The 13,135-nt window shown below is 33.2% G+C and overlaps 1 long non-coding RNA gene across 1 annotated transcript; it reads left to right on the top strand.

Moving 5' to 3' along the window:
* Window positions 1-1,177: 1,177 nt before the first annotated feature.
* LOC128553683 (uncharacterized) lies at window positions 1,178-13,128 on the top strand. Its single transcript, XR_008369410.1, has 3 exons — window positions 1,178-1,442; window positions 1,698-1,826; window positions 4,447-13,128. It is a non-coding gene; the product is annotated as an uncharacterized LOC128553683 (long non-coding RNA).
* The last annotated feature ends 7 nt before the right edge of the window (window positions 13,129-13,135 follow it).

Below are 13,135 nucleotides of genomic sequence, written 5' to 3'. Positions count from 1 at the left end.
TGCCCAACAATCAAATCTTATTAATACCTATATATAACAATTAATTGTACATAAATGACCTTTTACCCTACTAATTTATTCGCTCTCACGATAAGAACGAGTTAAATATCGGTTTCGAGACATCAAAATTTGAGAAAAAAAAGGCTGAAACGGCTCGACTCATGTGACCTGTCCCGTATTATTTCCGAATGACATACTTAAAGCGGATCTACATTTTTAAAGCATGGGTCTAGACGTAAGTGACAGTAAAGAGCAAAGTGACTGATAACCGTTTACTGTTTTCGCAAATTTGAGCTGAATTTACATGGTTTGATTACTGTTCCTGGTCTAAGTGACTTTTGACACATCGACTTTGTGTTAAGTCCTGACCGTCACTAAGAAATTCGATTCAAACATCTAGTTATTTTACACATTACTCATTAATGGGAATTCTTAGTTACATAAGCATCATAATCATCTGAATATAAATGCCTAATATGAAATACACATATTCCTTTTATTTAGAAAACGTAGGGACGTAAACTGAGTAGCCGGATGTTCTGCGCATGCACGATTCACTTTTATCAATGAAATGTCTGCCTGTTGCAATGACTGTCTTATTGGACTTGTTGCTTTTGAATAGCTATGGAATGGCATGAACATTTCTGATTTTATCATAAAACACTACATACAATTCTATATGTTGATATATAACGTTTTATACCTGTATAAATTCTGTTAAACTACTGCCTGTATTTCACAAGTATGTATAAATGGACAGAAACAAATTCCGTATTGTACTGTAAATATTGTATTATGCATGTTTCCGGACTCCTTTCGTTTATTGTCATAATTCATGACTGAAAAAAAGGTACAGAATCTACTGATTTCTATTTTAACATCGATAAACCTTGAAGATTTCAACATAAAGGCGGAGGTGTATGATATAAGGGATATTACAACAATAGCTTTTTAGATCTGGGATTTCGTTTTCGGCTCTCGTGTATTTTACCAGGTCGGATCATCCGAGCCAAATGCAGCATTCCAGATCAAGCGTTTGTTATAATAACAATATTAGCTCTAAATCTATATTAAAAAAATACAAGAAGTTCAAGTCACTTTTCGTTTACGATTTGATTTGTATGCGCGTCGTCTGTTATAAAATATTTCACACCTTTATTTCACATACAGAAGACAGTAAGCAACAGTTAAAAGTCAAGCTGACACCGGTGGAATTCTCTGATGCTATAGCCTTGCAAATTCATACAGGATCACAATCACAAGGTGGCCATGAACTTTGCTCCATGCCAGATGTTGCATCCGCCCTGAATGGAAAACGGGAGATAGTTGCCTCCTACCGCCCAGTATTGAATATACTCATTGGTAGAGTTGTGTTGTTCGATCATACTGAAAGTATTTTTCAGTATCTTGATAGGAACAGGAAAGGTTCTTTGGAAAACACGGTAAATAACTATAGCGTTATTATCCTCCACACCTCACACCCCCAAAACACTCGCCAACTCCCTGATAAGCCAAAAAATATGGACTCCGTGTTATTTTTATCGTTTATGTTATTTTTATAAGTTCCTTTTTTTTTGCATGCTTCATTTTCGTTCCTTAATCATTTTGAAAACGTCAACCTTTGAAAATAGCATTCATGCAAAGTATATTGTAAATTATCCTAAAACGTTAAGAAGGTTAAATTTGAAATTTTACAGGATGAAGGAAGAAAAATAGCAACACTTTCATTTCAAGACCTAAACAGTGTGACACATGATTTAACCGAAACGGAAATTTCAATACACACGGATCTTCAGGAAGTTGAACTAAAATGGAGAGACGAAAAGGTCTGCAGAGTTTTGTTATCACCGTTTGTAATAAATATTATGCTTTAATCGTCAGTAGATAAATAGGGATTTCCATGGTCGGGTCGTTCATGTCACTGATTTCGACTCACTTGCCTTCAGATTACTAATCCCCGTATATTTCGATGTAGAATTCTTTAAAGTGGGAATGTAAATGTTGGCTTTCAAAAGGTAGTGGTTCTAGACAGATGTACAATGGAACCGGGGTTTTGTGATAAAGAAATGATATTACAGAAGAACCACGAGGCTTTACGCCATCGGAATAATTTATAATTATTATTTTAACAAGGGTGTAGTCCGAATTAATTATATGAAGCGGCATACAACCGATTCGTGCTGATGCAATGTTAAATATGGTTCTGTTGTTTTTTTTTCGATTCTAGTATGTCTTTTTATGTATATATGTAGATGAAATAGGAAAGCACTATTTTCTGACGCATGACGCCAAATATAATATGTCGGCGTAACGTCGACGCGTACTCGTGTTTTAACAGTGTTAAAAATACGGGAAGTAACACGACCCGCGACTAGTAAATTATACAACACGTATAATAATAGCTTCAGAGTGTATGAATTAAGTGTAACACTTGTGTTCTGTTATATCATGTCGATTTTGAAACTTGTTTCATATAAAGTAGTATCATCAGTATGGAAGCACTCTTTCTTGGAGCCTGTATGGCTCTAAATGATATGTCGATATGACGTAAAATGTTCATGTTTTAACGGAAATGTGAATCATTTTTCCATGTTAGAATATATATAATACCGTTTAATACGTTTTCTCGTTTGTTCAGATGTCTGAAACGAAAAAAAACTGTCCATCGTAAAAGCTTACTTGACCTCCTACGCAGCTATTAGGATTGTTGGATGTCCATTGTCTTTCTTCGTTAACTTTTAGTTTGTTTATTCTCTTGCATTCATATTTCTGAAGCAATCTTAATCAAACTTGGCTACAACGTATATGGCTTAACAAGTGTTCTGCGAAGTATAAGTATGGGCAAGTTTAAACTATTAGGTCAAAGTTTTATCGTAAAGCTATATTCAAACACGTTTACACTTTGGTACTTGCATTTCTGCACCATTCTTTATCATATTTAGAGAATATATATAACCGTAACATCAAGATCAACTCCAAAAACGAGTAAAATCGGACCAGTATGTCCAGAGTTTTTTGTCCTTGATTTATCAAATAATGTTTACACTTAATGGAACACCTGTTTTATTAAGGTAGTTCTGCACGTTTTGATCGAAATTAATACGATTAAAGTGAACCGCACATTTCACGCTAATTTTAAGACATTATTTTTAATTATTTAACGTGTTAGATGTTTTAAAATCATATTTTAACTTTAGAAAGTTAGTAACAGTGCCTTTGTAATAAATTTACTCGCAGGTTGCAATTAATTCATAAAAGATTTTCATTTCTGTACGCCGAATCCAGGCTTTATTCTAAGTTTTCCGGATAAATGACGTTACGCTATAACCTCCGTATCAAACGTGCAGAACTACCTTAAATTAAGATTATAAAACTTTTTATTGCAAGAGGCTATGACCGTGCTGTTCTGAGACAGACTGCAAGTTTAGTGTTCAGCCGTTTTACAGTAGGTCACTAGGTTTTCCTCTTTGAGTGTGTGAAGACGGGACGGTTTAGGTCTTCCATGGTAGCTTACTCTTAAATACCCCTCTTGAGACTGACTGTTTTTTCATGTAATGGTGTTTCCTTTGGTGCTCTGGCTTCTGCAAAGTCAAAGATTTCATTTTTTTTTCAGTTGCATGGGTTTTGATTTATATGTCTTAACATGAGCATATTTTGTCTTTGAAATGTGTTCCTGTGGTTACAATTACACTTGCAAGGGATTCACCAGGAGGGGTCTTGCTATAAAGGAACATGGTGGGGGCTAACGACTTGGGTTTGGCGCTAGTAAACGTAATTTATTTCAAGACGCATATCTTCGAAATAGTTAAATAGATTTTCATAATAACTACACATAAAAGTTCACCATAAAATACGATATATGTTCGATCCAGGTCTCTAGGTCCTAGGTCAAGGTTATACCTGAATTCAAAAGACAAAAGTGTTTTTTTCGTGCCCATGCCATACTTTCCATACCACTGATTGGATTTTCATGAAGCAAGCATTAAACATCATCAAGACAACTTGCAAATACGCATATTCCCATTATATAGCTCCAATGGCAAGGCCACACTTTGAGGTCAAATGTTAAATAGTTTTATTTCGCATCCGTTCTATATCTTCTAAACCCCTAGAAAGATATTCATAAAGTGCTTCAGTTGTTGACTTCACTAAGACGATGTACAGAACGCAACAACCATGTCACATTATCTAACCATTTTCTGTATCAACGCAGCGTCCGGGGTTTTTGATCAATTTCTACTTTTATTTAAAGATCTAGTTATAAATTTGTTTTCATTCATTTTGAAAATAAGACTGAGTATCGCTAGTGTGGAACTGTTGTTGTCACTGGATTTAGCATTTAGTATTTGATAATTATGCAGAAAGTTAACATGGTATGAAAAATGTCATATTTCTGTTATTGGCTTTACAAACATGCGTATGTTTTTCCTTCTTTTCATTTTGCAGAATAGAGAAAACAAAGAGTTGAAAATCATCTTTCCATGTCTTCAAGATGACAAATTTCATGACTTTATGGTGTTAGATCTCCATGAGAAGCCAGGAAATTAAATGCGGCAATTCAACTAAATTTCTTAAAGGAATGACACGGAGTCTTATCTTAACAGTATGACTTTTGATGATCGCAGCTGCATTAGTATTCTTTTTCGACATAAAGTTTGCTGGATAGGCTGTGGGATATGCAGAGACAGAGTGCAAATGAGTAGTCCGTTTAACAACGACTCGACCAAGTTCTTTGTAACATATAGTTCTCTAAATAACTTTTAGAATCAGTTCTTTATATGTAACATAGATGATTATATAACATTGAATCGCTTGTAAAGCAAAGAATTAATTCTATTGATCATGAATATAGATGTTATCGACAAAATAACTAACTGATATGATTTGTATTGTTAGTATAAATATAATTAATCAATGAAACTGTATGTGCTTTTGCTTTTTGATATGTTTCATAAACTGATGTAAGTCATTTGTCTGAACAGTGTTTTTTGTTTGTCGTTTTAATGTTCTGTTTATGTTGATGAAATATGTATGGTCGCATAACCCATTATGCACAACTCGTAGATTGTATACATAGCCTTTATCAATTTGTATGTTAAAGTGGTTGGACCTGTTTGTTTTAGTTGATGGTGGTCTAAAACTGAACACAGCTAGTAAGAGTGGTTTTGTGTTTTGCACTTCTCCGAAAGCATTGAATATCATCAGCAATATAAAAAGAATTCTCCCTCCAACTGTATGTAAGTGTTTCTGTCATAGCTGTAACATTTTTGGTTTATTTCTTTTTTTACATTTTCATCAAAAATATTTCATCTGATACATATCAAAAAAAGTTTAATTTTATAAAGTATATCATCTGACCAATCGAGTTCTGGTTTCAAATACCTAATTTTTACATAAGCTATTAATATTTAATGTTGTTCTAGGAAATTATTTTTGTTTTGTACCTTTTCGCCAGTTTCATTATCAATATCTTAGTAATGAGCTGTGAGTCAAAATTGTTACATGCAGAACAGTCATGCCCAAATACCCATATGTATTCATATGATATTCCCTCGAGTTATAAGAGGTTTGAGCTCAGACTGAGATTGGTCGCATTTACAGAATTTGTGTTATTGCTATATTTAGTTTATAAGTATCTGGATCAGTGTTGCTGTGTTGTTTTTATATGTGCAAGGACATTTTGTGTCGATATTCGAAACATTTTGGCAACAACAGCATTAAACTTTTGTCATTCAGTCGTTAACAACCTAATACTTTCATTAATATATACATAGCTTTTGTCTCTGTTCTTTCATTATAATTATACTTTTGCTGATTGTGAATTGCTGTAATTTGGTCATTTAAATGTTCACATTTTTAATCAGTTGAGTCTATTTTGCTGTTTTGTTTTACTTCTATAATGATGTCATCTTGAGTTTGCTTGTGGAGTGAATGTATCATTTAGATGTGAGTGCTTCACAGATCATAGAATAATTTATTTCAATGTCGACAGTTTTTTCTCTAACAGATTGTACTAGGCTATATTGTTGATGATTATTTTCCTCTTTTTTTGTTAACGTTTTTTATCTCCTTATATTCATTTTTAGCTCACCTGAGCAATGCTCAGGGGAGTTTTTCTGATCATTCGATGTCCGGCGTCCGTCGTCTGTCTGTCGTCTGTCAACATTTAGCTTGTGTATGCGATAGAAGCTGTATTTTTCAATTGATCTTCATGAAATTAAGTCAGAATGATTGCCTTGATAAAATCAAGGTCAAATTGAATATGGGTTATCTTTGGTCAAAAATTAGGTCACTAGGTCAAATCAAAGAAAAACATTGTGTATGCAATAGAGGCTGTATTTTTCAATTGATCTTCATGAAAATTGGTCAGAATTATTGCCTTGATGAAATCTAGATGAAGTTTGAATATGGGTAATCTGGGGTCAAAAAGTAGGTCACTAGGTCAGATCAAAGGAAAACCTTGTGTATGCGATAGAGGCTGTTTTTTTTTTCAACTGATCTTCCTGAAAGTAAGTCAGAATGATTGCCTTGATGAAATCTAGGTAGAATTTGAATATGGGTCATCTGTAGTCAAAAAGTAGTTCACTAGGTTAAATCAATGAAAAACCTCGTGTATGTGAAAGAGGCTGTATTTTTCAACTGATCTTCATGAAATTTTGTCAGAATGATAGCCTTGATAAAATCTAGGTCAAGTTCGAATATGGGTCATCTGGGTTCAAAAATTAGGTCACTAGGTCAAATCAAAGAAAAACCTTGTGTATGCAATAGAGGCTGTATTTTTCAATGATCTTCATGAAATTTGGTCAGAATAATAGCCTTGATGAAATCTAGGTCAAGTTCGAATATGGGTCATCAGGGGTCAAAAACTAGGACACTAGGTCAAATCAAAGAAAATACTTGTTTTTGCTCCAATTTTAATGATAATTGGTCAGAATATTTTTTTCTATGAAATCACTAGGTCAAACATGTTTACACTGTTATGGTGTATTATGGTGTGTTTCTCAGGTGAGCGACCTAGGGCCATCTTGACCCTCTTGTTTGAATTGTGTGTGATATTATTTGCTCTGTTTAATGTGATTTTAAACATACACCACTAAAGGTAGATATATATGTACCTTTTCTATAAAAGTCGTGAAGGTGTTTGACTTTTTCCCTTACAATTTCGCTTTGGTTTAAGGGTTAATGGGAAAGTGGATACAAAGTGTGAATATTTGTAAGAATTTAGGTGTTGTATTTGCTTGATTATTTATGTAAGTCAAGTCGCATTCTTTATACCGAAATGTTAGGAAGTGTTACTGTTTTGCTTAATTCACATGATTCCTTTATATATCTTATTATTGAAAATCATCGAATGTATTATTTTGTAATGTACATATCGAACTTACTACAATTACCAGTCCGTTTGCTGATAGTGTGTGTATGTAAGACTAGTGTTCAGTTTGATTTTGTTATATTAGGGACTTACCTTAAACTTTCTTTACTCAAGGGAAATAACTTATTTACACAAAGTAAATTGATGTGTGAACTTTGTCTTATCAGAAGTATTTCAATGCAATGCAAAAGTAATCTTACTGTAAAACAGGATGACGCAATATTAAGCCATATATAGGTGGCAGATATTTTTCTCTTCCCTTTGTAGCTTTGTTATCATATTTGTTCTTGTAGAATTCTGTGGGTTTAAACCTTTAAAAATCTTCTGTTTTTTACATATTTCACTTCGTTATACCCAAATCCATCTGCAGTAATTATGCCTGCTTTTTCCATGCCTAGAGGTAAAATACTGCATACACACCTAAGACCACTATAAAGTTTAAGTGGAGTTTTCACGTTTTCCAAAATATTTTACCCAGGATTATTGTTCGGCTCAAATAACTTTTTTTTCAGAAAATGACACTTTCATTTTTTTTTCAAATTGTGAACTCCGATGCAGTTAGATACCCCTATATCTTCAATAAGTACTTGATACTTGAAGTTTGTATTTTTAGTTCAAATGCCTAATTGTATACTGTTCTGATATTGTAGTTTATAAAAGTCTTTGACTGGTTGAAGGTAGGGATGAAAATATCTGGCACGAGTGTAATTGTTTAGGTGGTAATGAGGCTCTGCCGAGTAACCACAAAACAGTTACCCAAAAGCCTGATATTTGCATCAGCACCTTCAACTAGTGATAGACTATTTTTTCTTGCATGTCGTATTTCTAAATAAATAGATGAAATAAAGTAAAACAAATGCCTTTCTTTTAGGCACTATTTTGTAGTAATAGCGAATGAATTTATGTATTCATTCATAAATTATTGCGAGTCATCTTAAACCACCGGGTTGTAAGATGAGTTTTTCCAGACGAGAAAATCCTGTCCGGGATGCACGAAAAGTATTAATATGCGAATATATATGTAACTTTGTTCGCCAATGCCGGTATTAGAAATATTTGACTGGCGGTTATGAAATGTAGATATTTGTTATGTATTAAAATTAAATATATTGGAACGAGTATAGATATGTTACTTTGTACACTGTTGGGATTTCTGGTTAAATTTTGAAAATTACTTGAGATTTAACTGTATAATTCTAATATATTCATGATATTATGATTGTGAATGTACCATTTTATTTAAAATTTACTAAAATTAGTATGTCAATTTTAATTTATTTTGCATTCAAATTATGCTCTTGAAATTTTACCATTCATTAAGTTTTCACTTTCTAACCAAAGATGTAACAACATTTATTATGTTCTGCTAAGTAATTCCATGCATTTTAAGGACATTTCCTACAATTTTTCTCTATGTACAATGGTTTTTTTTTCAATTTTACATAATTATATCTACTTCAACATTTACTCACTCAATTTCAGCGATCATTAGGGTGTGTCACCATGCCCGTTTAAGGTACAGACAGGATAAATGAATGACAAATTTGAAAGTGCAGGTATTCAAATATGAGAACAAAGAACTGAAGCAACTTTGCATTAAGGATGTACGAGCGGTTTTTTTTCAGGATATCCGCCATTTTGAAAAATGTTTCTTCGAATATTGCTTTCTAACAAAAGTTTTGCCAAAAACTGATGCTAAATAAAAAAAAAATATAGCTAATAATGTACCATTTAATTAAATAGATTCTACTTTTTGCGGGTAAAAAATACACTCTTATTTTTGGCTGACATTTGCCTAAAATTGAAGTTAAATTTACAATGGGGTAGGGGTAGGTAATTTCAAATATCTATTAAAGTACAGGTTATATTGCAGTAATTCGGCCGAAAATATGCTTCCGTGGTGTAGTCGAAAGAAGTCCATAATAAATAGATGTCAATAATAAATAGATCCTAATTTTCCCATTTTTCGCGCATTTTCGCGTAAATCGAGGGTTAAATGGGCATTATTTCACTCGTGGAATTTTACATAAAATAAGACATTTTTCGGCTAATTTTTGCATGTTTTCGAGTTGTTTACTTGAAAACGAAAGTAAGGTGTTTATTCTGCGGACCGCTTTCTGAAATGCGGCAATATGAGGGTACCTGACTTCAGTTGACTTGATTTCACTGCATACTATTCAACACCCCTTTTTCTTTTCGTTTTCTTGAAGCAAATGTATGGATATCTTGTGGAAAATAGGTCTACGACGGAGTGAAAATCTAGAAACTGTAACAAAATTGTTCCGAAGTAGCTGAATTTTATATGAAACAAAGAACAATTTCTTTTTTGGTATATAGACTACGTCAGGTTTGGTTTTGATATTTTCCTGACTGATACATATAATGATAAGCTATAATTGAAATAAAAGTTTTTATGATAGCACTTTATATTATCTACAAAATATAAATTAAAACAAAAAGAACAAAAAATATCAAAATTCACCAGTTTTTAAGTTTTTTTTTTCCTTAATAAATCTCTTAGATGCACGTTGACCCCAACTTTTTTCTTTCCATTTTGAAGCACTTTTTTATGTGTCATTAAAGCTGCAGAATATTTTGAAAATCTAAATGTCAGATTTTTTTGTAGATCTCAATACGTTTTCTTTCATTGGAACTAAAGTGGGTGGGGTAATTATGTCAACATAAAAAGTGTAAAAATAAGAGATTTGTTAGAGACATTTATGCTTATATAATACTGACATCACCTAGTATTCATATTAACTTGTAACACCTGAAATCCCTATAACATCAAGTGGGATGTTATATGTTTAATAAAGTACCACCATTTTTTTCAATTTTACAAAATTTCAGAAATGCTTAAACAGTGGGTGAAGAAAATGCCCTATAAAATTAAAACGAGTTCGGTGACCTATGTTGTTTCTTCTCTTGTTTGTCTTGGAAACTAATGTTCTTCAAGCTCACAGAGTATGAAAAAAATCTAAACGTTAGAAAAAAATCGTTCCTACATCCTTAAATGAATGGCAAATTAAATTTGTTGACAACTTTTCTTACATTTTTACTGTAATACATATAATATTACGGAACTTATACAAATAATAACATAAATTCTGAAATTAACATAAGAAGGTGGGCATAGTCAAATCGCACTGTCCGTCCGTGCGTCCGTTCGTGCGTGCGTGTAAATTCACGTCCGGGCTGTAACTCTGGCATCCATGAAGGATTTAAAAAAAAAAAGCTTAGCATAAATGTTCACCATAATGCAACGATGTGTCCTGCGCAAGACCCAGAGCCCTAGATCCAAGGTCAAGGTCATAAATAGAGGACAAAGTTAACAGGGTCTTATTCTTGTCCGGTCCATAACTCAGCCATCCATGAAGAGATTTTAAAAACACTTGGCATAAATGTTTACCATAATGAGGCAATGTGCCATGCGCAAGATGCAGACCCATAGCTCCAAGGTCAAGGTCACGCTTAGAAGTCAAAGAAGTCAAAGGTTAACAGGGTCTGTTTTGTGTCCGATTAATAACTCTGCCATTCATCAAGGGATTTTGAAATTACTAGGCATAAATGTTTACCATAATGAGGCAATGTGTCACGCGCAAGACCCAGATCCATAGCTCCAAGGTCAAGGTCACACTTAGAAGTCAAAGGTTAACAGGATCTGTTTCGTGTCTGATTCATAACTCTGCCATTCATCAAGGGATTTTGAAATTACTTGGCATAAATGTTCACCATAATGAGACGACGTGTCAGGCGCAAGATCCAGACCCCTAGCTCTAAGGTCAAGGTCACACTTAGAGTTTAAAGGTTAACATGGTCTGTTTCTTGTCCTGTCGATAACTCTGCCACCGATGAAGGGATTTTGAAATTACTTGGCATAAGTGTTCCATATAATGAGATGACGTGTCATGCGCAAGACCCCGGCCACTAGTTCCAAGGTCAATGTCACACTTAGAAGTCAAAGGTTAACATGGCCTGTTTCTTGTCTGGTCCAAGGTTAACATGGTCTGTTTCTTGTCTGGTCCATAACTCTGCCATTTATCAAGGAATTTGAAAATAATTTGACACAAATGTTAACCATATGGAGAAGGCGTGTTGCGCTTATGACCCCAGTCTCTCAGGTCAAGATCAATGTCACAAAGTGATTCATACCTAAACTATCGTTACATATTTTGCGCAGACAACTGTAGCATTCTTGGGCACGCTCCGGGGGAATTTGTCACTAACAGTGACAGCTCTTGTTTAAATTTTATTTCCTAGAAATTGTTTCATTTACTATACTAAAATGTAACAAAAATTGCACATTTTTATCATAACTTTTTTGCACTGACTAAAGCACTGTGCACCGGCCTTTTAGGTTTTTACCTGCTTACTGGTAGTAAACATTTTCATTCGATTACCTAGAGTTGCATTCGATTACCTAGAATTTTCCGATACCATCCAAAACTGTTCAACTTCATATTTAATCCCTAAGGAGAATCAGTAAGAATAGATCGGCAACTGCGCAAAGGGTACCGGTTATGAAAAAGGGTAAACAAAACACTATTTTGAAATACTGGTTCTGTACAGTATTTCACATTGATACAGAAATAGTACAAAAAAGTATCATACAAATGAGCTAATGCAATACTTATAAAGCATCAATAAAATACAACAACAAGGCATCAGAAAGAGGTGTAATATAAACTAATGCCGTACTTCTAGAAATTAAATGCACATTCTATACTATTCAATAAAATACTATTACTGTATCGAAATGAATAAATGGTGTATTTTTAGAAGGCCATAATTGTATGATAAAATGTTGATTTAGCTAGAATTTATTATTATATATTTTTATTATAGTAATTTTGTGATAGTAATAATACATTAATATATGTTAATTATTTACTTTAATATTGTTCTATTGGTCTATAGGTTCTGTTGCAGTTTTTTATGGACTTATATATATAACTCAAATAATGAGCAAAACTTTGACGTTATAATGTCATGTTAACTAACGTCATGACGTCATGCATATGTTTTTATACATTGTATGTTTGCCTCAAGAAGTATTTTTATACGAAACGCGTTGCAAACTTGAGTTGTCTTCTTTCTTTGACCATTTTAACTAGTATTTGTTACAATTCTAGCCTAAATATATAGGGGAAAGATAAACAGTACCTTACCAACTTCTCTAAAACAGAACGAGATCTGTAACTATTAGATCTACATAAAAACAGAAAATTTCAAAAATACATGTATGTACTTTTGTGACAAGTTTTTATTACCAGTCTAGTGGCTTGTCTAGTTGCTACATTACGTTATGAGAAAATCAAAACTTTAATATGTTGGTAATTGTCAGCCTTAGAAAGAAAATCACAATTTTGCAGGAATGATCAGTTTCTGGGACATCTTCTGAGAAGAATTCAGATGAATTTCAGACTATTTACTGTTTATTAACGTCATACATGTTCCAGACAAATACAAACGTAAACTGAATAGAAAAAGTAGCTCTGTTCTTCTTCTTATTGTTTACACGTTATAAAATAGACCTGACTGTGAATACATAAAAATGTCTTGTACGACATCAAATGCTCGACTTTTCGTATTGTTGTCCGAGTAGCAGGAATATCACCTTAAATTTTAAAATATCTATAGAGTATTAATTCAGTATCTGCATTTGTTTTGGTGAAAGTAACTTGCATGCAACTTGCAACTTTAACTAGAAGTTATTAAGTTCAAAAGGGGACACAAATTCAAAATACAAAATACATGTCAGGG

This window comes from Mercenaria mercenaria, unplaced genomic scaffold, assembly GCF_021730395.1.
Source record: "Mercenaria mercenaria strain notata unplaced genomic scaffold, MADL_Memer_1 contig_4191, whole genome shotgun sequence".
NCBI classification, from domain to species: Eukaryota; Metazoa; Mollusca; class Bivalvia; order Venerida; family Veneridae; genus Mercenaria; species Mercenaria mercenaria.
The sequence above is the reverse complement of the archived record's forward strand: the minus strand, read 5'-3'. Positions and strand labels throughout refer to the sequence as shown.